Here is a 17445-nt window from a genome sequence, read left to right as displayed (position 1 = left end):
CTAATCTAAATAAGCGTCAAAACGAGACACATAATTTTTTCAATTATAAAATAAGATCATGGAGTTAAGACAGAATCATATGTACATATGCTATTATTTGTATGGTACTTAAGTTTTACTATATGGATATATTTATTTGAATGCTTATAACTTTTGTATTAGTTCCATCGATTTTGTTGAATGAAAGTTTATTTTTTGTAATAAAACAGAGCCTAGAGAGAAAAAAATTTGCAAAAAAATAAAAAGTTTTCGAGATCCTGCCTCGCAAAGTACAAATTTTTTTTGTATTTTTACAAACAAAATTTAAAAAATCCGTAATGATTGTTCGTTATCTTTGAATCTGCAGGGCCTAAAAAGTGTTGTATGCACAGTTTGTGGCAAATTTTATTACCTTTTAAAAGCTGCAAACCGTTTTGGAATTGCTCAATTCGTTCTTGAGATATATATGATTCAAGTGGACCCAATTCGTAAATATCTCAAACCCGTGACCATAGAATTAAAAATAACCTTGATTTTCGTAATCAGAAGGTGATTTTACATAGGAATTTCATAATGGCGTCTCTGGTGAGAGATCGCACCTATTGGATGGGGCACTGCTGCAAGTGTTTTTGGTGATTTTAAGAGTTTTAGTCTTAACAGAACATGTTTCTTTCCTTCTAAATAAGAAATCATTCCTTAAATAATCACAAAAGCATTACACAATTTAAGTTTACATGTAGGCAAATCGACATCTAATTTGTTACCGAACAGTATTTGTCGAAAGCTTGATAAGATTCGTCGTTTTTTGAGTTGCGGAAATTAAAAACGATAATATCACGTTCTTGCTCGATAACAAATTATTACGAACCGAAGTAAATGATCGTAAATGAAAAACACAACTTTAATAATAAGTCCCGTTTTTTTTTTTCAATATCAAGATATTGTGGCTAATGTGTAATTGTACTAAGGCCACAGTAGACTTGTAAATACAGAAAATTTGACATACTGAACATTTGAGTTTTTTATTCGACAGATCAGCGATTCGAACGGTAACGGAAGGTGCACAATATCAGGAATTTCATAAAAATCGTAACAATATTATGATTACTTACTTTTTTAATCATCAGTGCCCTTAGAAACACCCAACATCAATCCAAATACGCTCCGCCTAAAAATTACAATTTTATAAATTAGTAATAAATCAAAGAGAAGAAAATATGTTATTAAATAATTTCGACATCAGTAAGACCAATCAATCGCAATCAACTGTTAAATTTATTTCAGTTAGGGGCGAAAGTAATTGTTCATCATTTGGATCTGGGTTTCACTTATTTTATTAACATTATTAAGTTTTGATACTTACATTTCCCTTCTGTGAATTCCTTATCACAGCAACAATCAGCTCATGTGTTCCTCCACCTGCAAAAGTAACTCATATTAACAACAAATCAAATATAACAAGTAAGGAAGTCTAAGTTCGGGTGAAACCGAACATTACATACCCAGCTGTACACTTGATATGCTGTTGTTGTTTGCTTTGTGTGCTTAATAGTGTTACAAGGCTACGCAATAATACATACACATATGGTTCTATTCTGAACTAATTTTTCTTCGAGTTATGGCTCCTGAACCATAGAAAATTAGCTTTTCGAAATATACACACAATTAGTCATAAAAGGGGCGGTGCCACGCCCATTTTTTAAAATTTGAAGTTTTTCCTATTTATTGTTATAAATCCACTTGGGAAATGAAATACCATTGATACAAAGCTCTTTTTTGCAAAGATATAGCTTATTTTATTCGTCTAGGACCCTTTTAAAAATCTTTTATATAAAAGTGGCCGTGCTCCTTAACCGATTTCGTTAATTTTTATTCAAAGCATTCCTTATAGTAAAGGCAACCTCTCTGCCGAATTTTGTTACGATAGGTTAAACGACTTTTGATTTATGATTAATATTTGTAAAATTTTGCTTATCACAAGTGGGCAGTGGCACGACCATTTGAAAAAATTTTTTCAAATTTTTATCAAGAGTCTCAATATCAGTCCACACGTCAAATTTCAACATTCTAGGTGTATTATTTACTAAATAATCAGGTTTTTTCAAAATGTTATATATATAAAAAGTGGGCGTGGTTATTATCCGATTTCGCTCATTTTCAATACCAATCTATTCTGGGTCCAGATATGCTCGTGTACCAAATTTGGTGAAGATATCTAAATATTTACTCAAGTTATCGTGTTAACGGATAGACGGACGGGCGGACATGGCTCAATCAAATTTTTTTCGATACTGATGATTTTGATATCTATGATGATTTGATATATATGATGATTTTGATATCTATGATGATTTGATATATATGATGATTTGATATCTTGATGAAGTCTATATCAATCTCGATACCTTTATACCTGTACAACCAACCGTTATCCAATCAAAGTTTTAATACAATGTGCACAAGTACAGCTGGGTATAATTAATTCGGAAATTTTTTTATTGAACTTTCCGGACGATTAGGGACAGCCTATGTGTAAATCGAGTTAAACTTTGGAAATCTGATTCTTACCTTTTTAACATCCTCTGTACTAGCACCATTCGTTGGTTCTGCGCTTTGTTCTGCAAGAGCTGCAGCTGGCCTCTTTGCATTGTAATCGACAAAGCCAGTCAACCACTCCTTGGAAGTGTTCTCATTAGGACGCCCATATTTGTCTAGTTTTCCTGAAGCAATTAGAGCTTTCTTTGCAGATGCTTTGTGCCCTAGGCCCCATTTACGTGGATAAGTATAATAATGACTCGCTTGATTTTTGCCACAAGCAAACGATGCCATTGTTGCTGTAGTCATTTGTGCTACAGCTAAACAAATTGCTTCACCCTTTGTTGTTACAATAACAATTTCTTGATCAATCTCAATACCATCTTCGTACCTCAATACACCAGGCAACATAATCTTAGCACCGTAACAAACGGCATTCACCTAGACAACAAAAAAGGAAAAAACAAATTGATGCAATTATAAAACAACTTAAGCTCTATAGTTAATAGCGATTTTTTTAATTTTATTTTGCATTGCAATGTACACCAAATTCAATCTTTGTAACAATCTATAAAATTATCTTGCCACATACACACATCGGAGAATATTTTTGTTCCCAATCGTAGTCACCGGGAAAACTCGATAAAAAATATTTGCACTGCCGGTTTATGTCATGGGGTATTGAGTAAATATATACATAGATAAACTTGTTTTGTGTTTTCATGGTACATATGTATGTATAATTTTTATTGTGATGTTGATTCGGAATATTAACATTTTTAATAATAAGTAACTATGGTCTGAATAAATCTTTATTTCAAAGCAGACAGCTTTTCGAAATATACACACATCAGATTAAAATTATTGTTCCCAAGTATAGTCACAGAGAAAACTGAAAATGTTTATTGCATGGTTCAACTATATGGTTGGCTCATCTGTACAATAACAAAATATGTCTGTTCAAATTGTCAAAATTTATCTATTGGGGTTGGTGCGAATGGTATGGAATGGAAACATAAAACTTAGCAGTTTTTGTATGTGTAAGAAAATGTTGCCAATGAGTTGGTTTCATTTTGAGTTTGCCATCTCCTTTTGGCAATCCCATCGACCATGCAATGAAATAAATAAAATCAACTGATGAGATGAGCCAACCATATAATTGAGCCATGGTTTATTCCCTGCCGGCTTATGTCACGGGGTTGAAAAACACAAATTTATTATTTTACAAGAAATAATATACATTATTTTGTTCTTAATGCTATTGCTAGATAAGGGTGTTTTGGGCACCAATCTTTTGCAGTATCAAAGGAATTAATTAAAAGAATTGGAAATTAACGTGTCACAGCCCGTTCAGTATTTCATAAATGTATGTCAGTAAAAAATTTTGTTTTCCACTGGTTCTTCTAAAAAAACAGTGAAACATTTTTTACGGAAATATATATAGATCGCGGGTTCGAATCGAGCTCAAGGCCTAACAATAATTTTTTATCATTATTATTGTTATGATAAATTTTTTCTTAATTGAAAAAAAAAAATTTTTTAATTAGAATAGAAGAAAGAAAAATTTAGACAACTGCCAAAGCTCGTTGTATAGACCCATTTCGGGAACTGCTAAATTCCTTCATCGGCAACGTTTAGGCGCCGCTGCTATAACCATTCAGCCATCACAGCGGCACACAACAATCAATTGGAAATATATATAGTTAGCTCAATTCACAAAGCCCTTAACCAATTTTCAAAATCAAAATATCAGTCAAAGAAACCACCCTGTATAGCTAAATGGTATGCACTCACCTATGACACTATCAAGTCATACAGGTCCGACTTCGAGCCTTATCGATTGTTGCATAACTGGAAATTTTAATCCTTAAGACCACTGCGCACTGCAATAAAGTAGTTTTTTTTTTATTATTTCGTACAAAAAACTTTCCGATTAAATTTGTTGAGATATACAAATTTCAGTAGGACCTATTTTTCGAGGAAAGTGTTGTTGCGGTTAAAGCGAATCATTTCACTTAAATCAGAATCCTTTTCTCATCATTCAAATAACTAATATTTATAATAAGAGCAAAGACATACAAAAAGTTATTTAAATATTGTAACGAATTCTGGGTAATTCCGATTAATTTGCACCTTCTGCTAACGTTCGTATCGCTGAACTGTCGAATAAATAACTCCAATATTCAGTATTGCGATATGGTCTTTATTTAGTTTACTTTGGGAGTAGTACAATTATACTTCGATATCACGTACTTCACAAAGCGTGTTTAAATCAAACTGATTCGTCATTCCTCAGCTTGCGCTGCTTTTATACTCTCGGTTTTCTCGTTCACCCATTTCTCCTAAGGTCTAATCGTTTCGCGAACAGTTCGAGAAAAATTGTATCTCATGCTTCGTTACCAGCTATATACATGTATATTTGTAGTTAATGTCTTTCTTATAGCCATATGCATGTGTATGTGTGAGTAACTACTTCGGCTGATGACATGTGTGTGCACATGTACAAATGTTCTGAACATACGGAATGAATAAGATAACACGCTCAAACAGTACAACACATCGTTATGGCATTTCTAGTTGTTGTTGTTGTTGTTGTAGCAATGCTCGCCCCACCTAATAGCCAAGGAAACTTGCCGTTTCAACAGGGGTGGACCATAAGGAAAGGGGTGTTAGAGGCGTTGGTTCCACAGTACAATTAAAGAGATGTTTGGTGTCATGTGGGGACACATTGCAAGCAGGGCATACATTTTGTATGTCGGGGTTGATTCTGGATAGGTAAGAGTTTAACCTGTTACAGTATCCAGAACGAAGTTAAGCAAGAGTGACACGCGTTTCCCTGGGGAGTATGCGTTCCTCTTCTGCGAGTTCTGGATATTTTTCTTCAAGTACTGGATTCACCCGGCAATTCCCGACATAAAGGTCCGACGCCTGTCTATGGAGTTCACCAAGGACCTGCTTGTGTTTTTCCGCTTCATACGGCTGGGTTCTCAGGTGCCGTATTTCCTCAAAATGCTTACGGAGATGACTCTTTAGGCCCCTAGGCGGTGCTGGTTCGTCAATCAGATGTCTGTTGGGATGCCCAGGTTTCTGGGTATTCAACAGAAACTGTTTGGTCAGCATCTCATTTCTCTCCCTGATGGGGAGTATTCTCGCCTCATTATGCAGATGGTGTTCTGGGGACATAAGAAGACAGCCCGTGGCGATTCTGAGAGCAGTATTTTGGTAGGCCTGTAGTTTCTTCCAGTGGGTGGTTTTTAGGCTTGGCGACCATATGGGTGACGCGTAGCACGTAATCGGCTGGCTAATTGCTTTGTATGTGGTCAAGAGCGTTTTTTTATCTTTTCCCCAGGTACTGCCAGCAAGGGATTTGAGGATTTTATTACGGCTCTGAATTCTTGGAACAATTGCGGTTGCGTGCGCACCAAAATGTAGATCCTGATCAAACGTCACACCCAAGATTTTGGGGTGTAGGACAGTCGGTAGCGTAGTGCCATCGACGTGGATGTTCAATATGGTCGACATTTCTAGTATTTACTAGCAGTATTTTTGCTTGACTCGCTATTTTAGTCGGCCATGAATTTAAATTTTGATTTAGGTTTCGTTTCATAAAATATTTGCTGCATCCCCACCAGTGCATCCTGATATATTTAATAAATTTGCCATAGTCAGAAAAATAATACCAAGGAATGATGCAACACTTATCTAACAATTGTAAATTATTTCCCTGCTTCTCTACTACTAATATGTTTAAAGGTTTGCAAAGAAACTACACCGTTAATAGATGTCAATTCGAATTGGGAGAAAGGTGGCCGCAATTGTCAAAAATGGTGTCAGCCGAGCAAACCTCTTGTGATTGAATAATGGAATAGTCCCTTATTTCATATACAACTGTCAATCTCACTTTGTTGAATACACTTTGGTTCATATAATTGGAAATTTGTATGGTAATGTAAATTTGAAAAGCTTTATAAATCTTTTGTAGTTTTCATGAATAACGTCGTAAATGTATAATAAAAAAAGGTAAAGATACATTTTTAAATAAATTAACTTAATGCCCCTATTACCGTTTACAACTCAACTTAGTTGAAGTTAATTTGCAGATTTAAAGGAAGCATTTTGCTCATTACTAAACACAATTAAGGACCATTTCCGCAAACGCGTTCGAGGGAAGGCTTTATCCCTATTTTAAAATTATGCGCCACACTCAGATTCCTTGCTGATGGTAGCTATCAAAAATGCTGTAAATGATTTCGGTGTTGGACTGGTTTTAGATATTATTGAGGAGATTATTTATGCGAAGTGGATTTAAACCTAAACAGCAAAAATTGTATTTTACTCTAAAACAGGATTCCCAGGGGGTGTATAACATAATACAGAAAATCAAAATCCCGAAATTCAAAATGTCGACATTCAAAATGCACACAAATCAAAATACAGACAAATCGAAATGCAGGAAAATCAAAATAAAGATAATTTAAAATACAGACAAATAAAATTGCAGACAAATCAAAATACAGACAAATACAGACAAAATACCGACAAACCAAAAAATGGTATCTTGTTGGTCCCAAAATCTGATTCTTCTATTAAGAACACCTTTCTGCGTAGGCGGCTACGCGATCCACAAAATTTCTACCCAGAAGACCTTTCCGCGAAGGCGGCCTTTGGCCGCGCTTCAAAGAAATAACCCTTAGCCGATCCAACACCGGCTACGCGTTCTCTGCCCATAATACCTTTCCGCGTATTTTAGCCCATAATACCTTTCTGCGTAGGCGGCCTTCGGTCGCGCTTCAAAAAAATAACCCTTAGACGATACAACACCGGCTACGCGATCCACAGTATTTCTGCCCAGGACAACTTTCCGCGTAGGTGGCCCTCGGCCGCGCTTCAAAAAAATAACCCTTAGCCGATCCAACACCGGCTACGCGTTCCCCAGTATTTCTGCCAAGAACACCTTTCCGCGTAGGAGGCCTTCGGCCGCGCTTCAAAAAAATAACCCTTAGCCGATCCAACACCGGCTACGCGAATCCCTCGCTGAGCATATTTAAACATACATAGGTTTATCTTCATTTATAAGATACAAAATATTAATTGAAATAAAAATCCATAGTGCTGTAATGGGTAATTCTTTACGACAGCATGACACTGCTAATACGCGCCCAAAAATATCGAGAGGTATCAAACGACGCGTCTTGACATCCGAAGGCGGAAAATAAAAATAGCAACTCGTTCAAAAGATATTAACCGAAAAGAGACCCGCGGGTACCTCCGAAACCGGGGGTGGTCTCCATAGTATTTTCGCGCATTTTTGATTCGTCTAAATTAAGATTTGTCTGCATTTGGATGTGTCTATTTTTCGATTTGTCTTATTTTTGGTTTGTCTGTATTTTGACTTGTCGGAAATTTTGAATTTTGTCTGTATTTTGGTGTGTCTGGGTCTTGATTTTCAACATTGTGAATATCTCCCATTCCCAGGAGAAGTGATTTGTATCAATGGGACTCACGTTCGCATAATTTCACCTAGTTTGGTTGCATCCGAACTGCGCCTTGCCTCGTCCAACTTCGGAATGTCGCTCCATAAAGTCAAAAAGTTATTCAATGTAATCCTTCATTTGAACGTTGTTTTTTCTATAAATGTGTACAAAATTGTTGATTATTGTTTGATTAAAAAAGGTTTAACCACCGGCTTTCAATTTTTTGTTTTTATGAAAGCAGGCAACTCCAGCGAATTTGTGTTATCCCGCCGTCTTCTTATTATTATGCTCCTCTGTTGATGTTGCTGTGGCACCAATTCATTACTCATTTAAGTGAATACCACATGAAATGCAATACTGTGCATTGTTTATATTTTATTTCTTAATTTCAAACAAATTCACAACAATAATTAAACTTTTCTATTTTTTAAACAAAATCAGAAATGCACAACGAAATTTCAATTGACAAAACAGCTGACTTCGAAAATTCGGAACTTCTATTCCCCAATTACACTGGATAACAAATTCCAATTTTTTTCTGCACCAGAGGCGCCATTATGAAATTCCCATGTAAAACCACCCCTGATTCCGAAAATCAATGTTATTTTTAATTCTATGGTAACACTTTTGAGATATTCACGAATTAAAGTTTAAAAAAAAAAAAAATTGGGTCCACTTAATCATATATATCTCAAGAACGAATTGAGCAATTCGAAAACGGTTGGAAGCTTTTAAAAGGTAATTAAACTGTGCATACAACACTTTTACAACACTAGGCCATGCAGATTCAAAGATAAAGAAGAATCATTACGGATTTTTTCAATTTTTTTTGTAAAATTATAAAAAAAATTGTACTTTGCGAGGAAGGATCTCGAAAACTTTTTATTTTTTTGCAGATTTCTTTTCTCTATAAGCTCTGATTTATTACAAAAAAAATAAGCTTTCATTCAACAAAATCGATGAACTAATACAATAGTTATAAGCATTCAAGTAAATATATCCATTTAATACTTAAGTACCCTACTGGTACATATGTGTTAGTATTCGTATATCAGTTTGTTAGCAGGTAGATTTTCGAAGGGTTATTTGATGCAAAAAACTGTTAGTGTCGTTTCCTCAAACCCAGGTACATTTCAAGCAAGATCATATTTTTAAGGCAGGTAGTGTTTTCTTTGTAGAACTAGGGAACCGTTTTTTCTAGGTAGGCTTGCATTTTTACTTGATCTAAGTATAAATAATAGTACATGCGCCTTGTTCCTTCATAATATCTGCAAGGCTCGCCGGATACTGTTCGGTTTATAATTGCAGTTTATAACCCGTCATTTACTTAAAAATATAATCACCCTTATCGCGAGTTTTGTTTTCCCCCGAAAATATTCACAGTTTTTGTTCACCCTATCGCAGAGGATGGCGAAAAAATGTTTCGTGTTCGAAAAAGATTTCACCTTATCGGCAACTCTTTGTTCGGGCGAAATGAACAGCGGGAATACCCAAATTTGTTCACTTATATTTTACAGGCGAACGAGAGGAAAAGAAAATGTTAAATATTTTTTTGTTTTGAAATATAATACTCTTATAATTACTTTTATTATTAGAAATAAATCAATAAATAATGCACAATCGGAAGCTGAGTTGGAAGAAGTGAAATTCCTGTATTGCTACGAATGTAAATTCTATTTTTTATGACAACGTATCAGTCGGCCAAGTTATCCATTGTGGACAAAGCAACGATTCCAAAATGTTGAGCACCTCACTGAAACAAGATTGGCTAAGGTCCACTTCATGGTCCTTTCCAACGCCTTTTCCCTATGCGAAAAAACGAAGACATGTACTCAACTTTACAATTGGTGGAACTCCAAATTTTAGCTTCAATGGTGGCAAGGAGTTGGTAAGAATCTAGTAAATATTAGAATGCCGGCTTGTTTAGCCTGTAATATTGGCCAAAGCTAATTAAAAAAATTAACTTGTTATTCAAAAGTGCTGAAAATAGCAATTATTAGCTTACAGTGAATCACTTAGCTCCAAAAGGTTATAACTGTCTCTTAATTGCCTCCGAATCGCTTTCACATTTATATTCTCCTCGCGCTGAATCAATCACCCTTATCGCGAAGTTCACGCGGAAAATTTTTCGCCTTCACTTTTTTTGTTCGGGTGAACTTTTTCCGCCTATCGGCAATTTCGGGCGAACAAAAGTTCACTTCGGAACAGCTGATGCTCTATTGTGACTTAGCAGTGAACAAATAATTTATTTGCAATTGCGTAAATTTTGTAAACAAGCATACATATATTTCCATAAAATACAGCAAAAATAGAGATACAAAATTTTGAAAAAAATGTTTAGTATTGCACTTAGGTTGGTGTTGATTGAGCGCGAGGAGAAAATAAATGTGAAAGCGATTCGGAGGCAATTAAGGGACAGTTCTAACCCTTTGGAGCTAAGTGACTCACTGTAAGTTAAAAATTACTATTTTCAGTACTTTTGAATAACAAATTAACTTCTCTTCAACTAGCTTTCTACAATGTTACAGGCTAAATAAGACGGCATTCAAATATTTGCTAGATATTCTTACCAACTCCTTGCCACCATTGAAGCAAAAATTTGGAGTACCGCCAATTGTAAAGTTGAGCGCATGTGTTCGTTTTTTCGCAGAGGACATCAAAAAGGCGTTAGAAAGGATCATGAGGTGGGTCTTAGCCAATCTTGTTTCAGTGAGGTATTTTCAGAGGTGCTGAACATTTTGCAACCGTTGCTTTGTCCACAATGGATAACTTGGCCGACTTTAGAAGAACAACGTCAAACTGCACACGATTTTTATGTAAAGTTCGGAATACCAGGAGTTGTAGGATGTGTTGATGGAACACACGTTAACATAGCAACCCCTTCCAAGAACGTTCACCAATTTTACAATAGAAAAGGCAAATGCAGTTTAAATGTTATGCTGGTGAGTGCTGTGCATATAACTAAAGCAAAATTAAATATAAATTATATACATAAATATTTTTCCAGGTATGTGACAGCAATCTGAGAATTCGTGCTATCGATGCTACACACCCTGGTGCTTGCCACGATGCCTTTATATGGAACATAAGCGACTTAAGATCAGAAATTGAACAAAATTATTTGCAAAGTCACAGCAATGTACGTCTACTAGGTAATAGCTTAAAACCAATGAAACGAATGCAAATGAAATCAACAAGTTTTCAGGTGACGTTGGTTACCCTCTAGAGCCTTGGCTACTTACTCCATACAGAACTCCAGAAAGTGGATCACATGAGTCAAAATTTAATGAAGTTCACACGCGTTGTCGAAATATAATCGAAAGAACAAATGGTGTTCTTAAAAATCGATGGAGGTGTCTTTTAAGTGCAAGAGAGTTGTATTATTCTCCTGCAAAGGCAATAAAAATATAAACGTTTGCGCAGCTTTACATAAAATTTGCATTCATTACAAAAGTGAAGCAAATTTGCCAACGCCATCTGACAACGGATATTTGAACGAAATTCCTACATTAGAAAATCAACATATTGGCGAAGAAAACAGTACCTATATGGGGGCAGGTCAGGGTATTCGTACCGAAATCACAAACACTCTTTGAATGAAAAATATTAATTTAAATTCTTTCATTATTTTTATTTTAAAGTATTAAGGTACCTTTGTTATCAAACTTATTTCTAGAAAAATCAAACATCAATACTTCATTTCATGGTACAAAAAAAGGAACACAAATACCGCATTGCACTAAACTATATACATATATATAAAAATGAAAATATTTAACTAAATAAATAACTATTTCATTCATTGAAATTCGCTTAAATAAATTTGAAAAAATTTAAAACTCAGTCTTTGGTTTTTCGTCTTAGAATTTCAATTTTTAATTCTTTTAACTCTAACGTCCGTCGATTAAATTCAATTTGCTCCTCAATTTCACGTTTTCGCAACTTTTCCATTTTCAGGTTATGCTTTTTCAATTCAACAAACTTTTTTTCTTTTACATAGATCGCACATACGATCCAGAGTACGGCACAATCTATCGTTATTTGGTTTAATTTCTGCTAAAATTTCGCCCAATTTACCACATAGGTCTTGTTGAGTCTCTAGTTCCTTGCGAATTAACTCTGTGTTTGTAAATTTTTTGTTGGACTTAGGTCTTCTTTGCAGAACCGGCTGAGTGTTGCTATCGCTTGGTGGACATTCCCGTTCATCAGCAACAAGATCAACAGGTTCGCTGTCCGCCATGCTTATAGGCAAATCCGTACTACAACCAGGGACGTCATCGCTACTACAACCAGGACCGTCGCAAAGTACAATGTTCGATACTATTTCGATTGGCGAACTAATTTTGGCCTTTTTTGAAGGAACTCCGTAGCTATGTGAGTCTTGAATACCTTCAACTGAATCTTTTAAATCCAGCAGTTGGTATATTGCCTCTTCTGCAGTCGAAAGCTTTTGTGTTTTGTTGGGCCCGCCTCCTGTCCCCCTCGCGTAAATAGCATTTTTTGATGCCTTGTTCCGTACATATCTTTTTTGGTCATTCCATACCTAGAAAGAGATACGTTGTCATAAAAAATTGAGTTTACTTACTTAGCAATAAAGGAGCTTTACTTTTTTCCACTCAGTTTCACTCTTAATGGGTGGACTAAGGCTATTTAAACATAAACTTAGCTGCTTCCAGAAGTCCACGACTTTTTCCCGATTTTCTTTTGAAAACCCTTTTGCAATTTCGGGATTTTGCATCATTTTTTAAAGTAGCATTTCTGATTGCGCATTATTTATTGATTTAGTCCTAATAATAAAAATACATAAAATTATAAGAATATCAATATGCAAAAAACAAAAATTACTCACATTTTGAGTTTCTTTCGTTCGCCTACGTTCGCCTGTAAAATATAAGTGAATAAATTTGGTGTTTCCCCGCTGTTCATTTCGCCCGAACAAAGAGTTCCCAATAAGGCGAAATCTTTTTCGAACATGAAACATTTGTTCGCCACCTTTTGCGATGGGGTGAACAACTGTGAATAATTCGGGTGAAAATAAAACTCGCGATAAGGGTGAATACCAACCTAAGTGCAATACTAAACATTATTTTATACATTTTTTATCTCTATTATCTTTGTTGTATTTTAAGGAAATATATGCTTGGTTACAAAATTTACACAATTGCAAGTAAATTTTGTTCGCTGCTAATTCACAATAGAGCATCAGCTGTTTCGAAGTGAACTTTTGTTCGCCCGAAATTGCTGATAGGCGGAAAAAGTTAACCCGATCAAAAGAGGTGAAGGCGAACACTTTTCCGCGTGAACTTCGCGATAAGGGTGAATATGTTTCATCTGCGGTCAATTTATCGTTAAAAGGATGCGACGTGTGTTTTCAAATCCTTTGAAAGTTACATATTCACCCTTATCGCGAGTTTTATTTTCACCCGAAAATATTCACAGTTTTTGTTCACCCTATCGTAGAGGGTGGCGAAACAATTTTTCATGTTCGAAAAAGATTTCTCGTTATCGGCAACTCTTTGTTCGGGCGAAATGAACAGCGGGGAAACCAAAATTTGTTCACTTATACTTTACAGACGAACGAGAGGAAAACAAAATGTAATTAATTTTTCGTTTTGAAATTTGATACTCTTATAATTATATGTACTTCTATTATTAGAAATAAATCAATAAATAATGCACAATCGTGAGCTGGGTGGAAAAAAGTGAAATTCCTGTATTGCCAAGTATGTAAATTCTATTTTTTCACAACGTATCAGTCGGCCAAGTATCAGTGGACAAAGCAACGGTTCCAAAATATTGATTACCTCACTGAAACAAGATTACCTAAGACCCACTTAATGGTCCTTTCCAACGCTTTTTCCCTTTGCGAAAAAAACGAATTTAGCTCCAAAGGGTTAGGACTGTCCCTTAATTGTCTCCGAATCGCTTTTACATATATGTATATTCGCCTCGCGCTCAATCAATACCAACCTAAGTGCAATACTAAACATTATTTTATTCATTTTTTATTTATATTTTTGTTGTATTTTAAGGAAATATTGTAAGTAAATTATTTGTTCACTGCCAATTCTCAATAGAGCATCAGCTGTTTCGAAGTGAACTTTTGTTCGCCCGAAATTGCCGATAGGTGGAAAAAGTTCACGCGAACAAAAGAAGTGAAGGCGAACACTTTTCCGCGTGAACTTCGTGATAAGGGTGACTATAAGTATTTTGGAATTGAGCCTAAAAACAACGAAAAACCATGGACACCGAATACTGTGTGCACTACATGTCGAGTCGAATTGATTTTTTCGGAAACCGGAACAAAAAGGTGCGTTGTAAAAATTAGGAATTTGCTCCCTTTTAATGCATAGCTGACTAATTTCCGAAACTATCTATTTAGGCGACATATGAAATTTATTACACCAATGAAGTGGAGGGAACCAACTTGCCATTCAACGGACTGCTATATTTGTACTACAAAAGTACTTGGGGTTGGAAAGTCAAGAAAAGTAACCTATGCGAGCGTATCTACAGTGTCATTACCAGAACTAAATTCAACGGAAGCTACATTGCCAGAATCAAATTTAATTTTAGTTCCGGCTCCAGTTTCATTGTCAAAAGCAGTATCTGATTACGCGGCATCACTTTCGTTTCATACGCCGATGACTGCACAATATAATGGCCACAGGCCCAGGCCCACAGATCGATGAGCTCTGAAACAGAATAAACGGCTACCTCCCTGATCTCTCCAGTTTTTTCTCCTCGCGAAACCTGGCATTATCACCGACTAAATCTTCCGCGACCTTATTTACAACATGGACGTCCCAAATGTCGACCATTTTGAACATCCACGTCGATGGCACTACGCTACCGACTGTCCTACACCCCAAAATCTTGGGTGTGACGTTTGATCAGGATCTACATTTTGGTGAGCACGCAGCCGCAATTGTTCCGAAAATATAGAGCCGTAATAAAATCCTCAAATCCCTTGCTGACAGTATCTGGGGAAAAGATAAAAAAACGCTCATTACTACATACAAACAAATTGGCCAGCCGTTTAGGTGCTACGCGTCACCCATATGGTCGCCAAGCCTAAACATTACCCATTGGAAGAAGCGACAGGCCTGCCAAAATACTGCTCTCAGAATCGCCACGGGCTGTCTTCTTATGTCCACAGAACACCATCTACATAATGAGGCGAGAGTACTCCCCATCAGGGAGAGAAATGAGATGCTAACCAAACAGTTCCTGTTGAATACCCAGAAACCATCTGATTGATGAGCCAACACCGCCTAGGGGCTTAAGGAGTCATCTCCGTAAGCATTTTGAGGAAATACGGCACCTGAGAACCCAGCTGTATGAAGCAAAAAAAAAAAACAAGCAGGCCTTGGTGAACTCCACAAACAGGCGTCGGACCTTTATGTCAGGAATTGCCCGGTGAATCCAGTACTCAAAGAAAAGTACCCAAAACTTGTGGAAGAGGAACGCATACTCCCCAGGGAAACGCGTGTCACTCTTGCTCAACTTCCTTCTGGATACTGTAACAGCTTAAACTCTTACCTATCCAGAATCAACCCCGACATACAAAACGTATGCCCCGCTTGCAATGTGTCCCCACATGACACCAACCATCTCTTTAATTGTAATGTGGAACCAACGCCTCTAACACCCCTTTCATTATGGTCCACCCCTGTTGAAACAGCAAGTTTCCTTGGACTACCGTTAGAGGATATTGATGACAATTTGTGATCGGTCGCGGTTGTTAGGTGGGGCGAAGCACTGCTACAACAACAACAACAACGCGGCATCATGTTGTACTGGATTTCAAAAGGAAAACGAAAGAAACTCTTTCGTCACAAGCACAACTCAAATTAATCAAATACGAAGAACATGACTGGAAAATATGTGCCGATCTTAAAGTCGTTGGAATGCTATGTAGTCTACAAAGTGGATACACAAAATACTGTTGCTATCTATGCAAATGGGATAGCCGAGCTCGTCAAGACCACTACATCATAAAAAACTTGCCAGAACGAATTGAGTTTCAAGTTGGGGTGGATAACATAAAATACTCCCCACTTATAAAGAAGGAAAAAATAATTCTATCTCCGCTCCACATCAAGCTCGGCCTTATCAAAAACTTTATCAAGGCTTTGGACAAAGGAAGCCGAATCTTTTCATCATTTGAAGGCAATCTTTCCAGAGATTTCAGAAGCAAAAATAAAGGAAGGGATTTTTGTGGGACCGCAAATAAGGAAAATGATGACCAATAACTCTTGTCACCAGTGGAGGTAGCAGCGTGGGTTTCTTTCGAAAAGATCGTTACCTCTTTTTTAGGCAAACACAAAAATCCTAACTACGAGATGATAGTGAAGGACTTAATCAAAAACTATGCGGAAATGGGTAAATAAAAAAAACATATTTAAGACCGTTTTCTCAGTTAACTTTAAAACCTATCTGCCCGATAAACAAAAAATGTGTATGAAAATTTTTTAATTTACATGAGAATATATAGCCCTAAATCTGAATTCATCGTCCAGTTCCGAACAAACAAGAACGAGAAAAATGTAAACAAAAAATTTGTTCTGAATTGAAAGATAAATCCAGCCTAAGAAAATTATATACTAATATGTCACTTACGTATTTATCTAAAATACTTTCAGGAGTAAATATGTCTTTAAAAATTCATTTTCTACTCTCCCATTTAAATTTTTTTCCGCAAAATCTTGGCGATGAAAGTGACGAGCATGGCAAAAGGTTTCACCAGCAAATGAAAATGATTGAAAGTCGGTATCAAGGATTCTGGGATGTCGCTATGATGGGTGACTACTGTTGGTTTCTCATAAGAGAAACCGATCCTAATCTAAATAAGCGTCAAAACGAGACACATAATTTTTTCAATTATAAAATAAGATCATGGAGTTAAGACAGAATCATATGTACATATGCTATTATTTGTATGGTACTTAAGTTTTACTATATGGATATATTTATTTGAATGCTTATAACTTTTGTATTAGTTCCATCGATTTTGTTGAATGAAAGTTTATTTTTTTTTTTTGTAATAAAACAGAGCCTAGAGAGAAAAAAATTTGCAAAAAAATAAAAAGTTTTCGAGATCCTGCCTCGCAAAGTACAAATTTTTTTTGTATTTTTACAAAAAAAATTTAAAAAATCCGTAATGATTGTTCGTTATCTTTGAATCTGCAGGGCCTAAAAAGTGTTGTATGCACAGTTTGTGGCAAATTTTATTACCTTTTAAAAGCTGCAAACCGTTTTGGAATTGCTCAATTCGTTCTTGAGATATATATGATTCAAGTGGACCCAATTCGTAAATATCTCAAACCCGTTACCATAGAATTAAAAATAACCTTGATTTTCGTAATCAGAAGGTGATTTTACATAGGAATTTCATAATGGCGTCTCTGGTGAGAGATCGCACCTATTGGATGGGGCACTGCTGCAAGTGTTTTTG

General features: G+C 36.0%; 1 protein-coding gene and 3 non-coding genes across 13 annotated transcripts in view; all 4 read right to left on the bottom strand.

The window, feature by feature from the left end:
- LOC137244138 (uncharacterized) overlaps window positions 1–17445 on the bottom strand; it is a 95221-nt gene that overhangs the window by 51512 nt on the left and 26264 nt on the right. For 8 of the 10 annotated variants that reach the window (XR_010950802.1, XR_010950801.1, XR_010950803.1 and 5 more), the window contains 4 exons: window positions 4309–4397; window positions 2548–2955; window positions 1343–1398; window positions 1092–1147 (listed from right to left, as the gene is read on the bottom strand). The gene's annotated coding sequence lies outside the window, so the exon portion shown is untranslated. Of the gene's footprint in view, window positions 1–1091; window positions 1148–1342; window positions 1399–2547; window positions 2956–4308; window positions 4398–8018; window positions 8143–17445 lie in introns of all 10 variants that reach the window. The other 2 variants (XR_010950800.1, XR_010950799.1) reach the window with 2 other exon arrangements.
- LOC137247366 (small nucleolar RNA Me28S-Gm1083) lies at window positions 1213–1296 on the bottom strand. Its single transcript, XR_010951831.1, has one exon. It is a non-coding gene; the product is annotated as a small nucleolar RNA Me28S-Gm1083 (small nucleolar RNA).
- Window positions 3054–3194, bottom strand: LOC137247351 (small nucleolar RNA snoR639/H1). Its single transcript, XR_010951817.1, has one exon. It is a non-coding gene; the product is annotated as a small nucleolar RNA snoR639/H1 (small nucleolar RNA).
- Window positions 3309–3441, bottom strand: LOC137247356 (small nucleolar RNA snoR639/H1). The gene has a single exon (XR_010951821.1). It is a non-coding gene; the product is annotated as a small nucleolar RNA snoR639/H1 (small nucleolar RNA).

This window comes from Eurosta solidaginis, chromosome 3 (genome assembly GCF_040869045.1).
Source record: "Eurosta solidaginis isolate ZX-2024a chromosome 3, ASM4086904v1, whole genome shotgun sequence".
NCBI lineage: Eukaryota > Metazoa > Arthropoda > Insecta > Diptera > Tephritidae > Eurosta > Eurosta solidaginis.
Note: the sequence above shows the minus strand (reverse complement) of the source record. Positions and strands in the feature narration are given on the sequence as shown.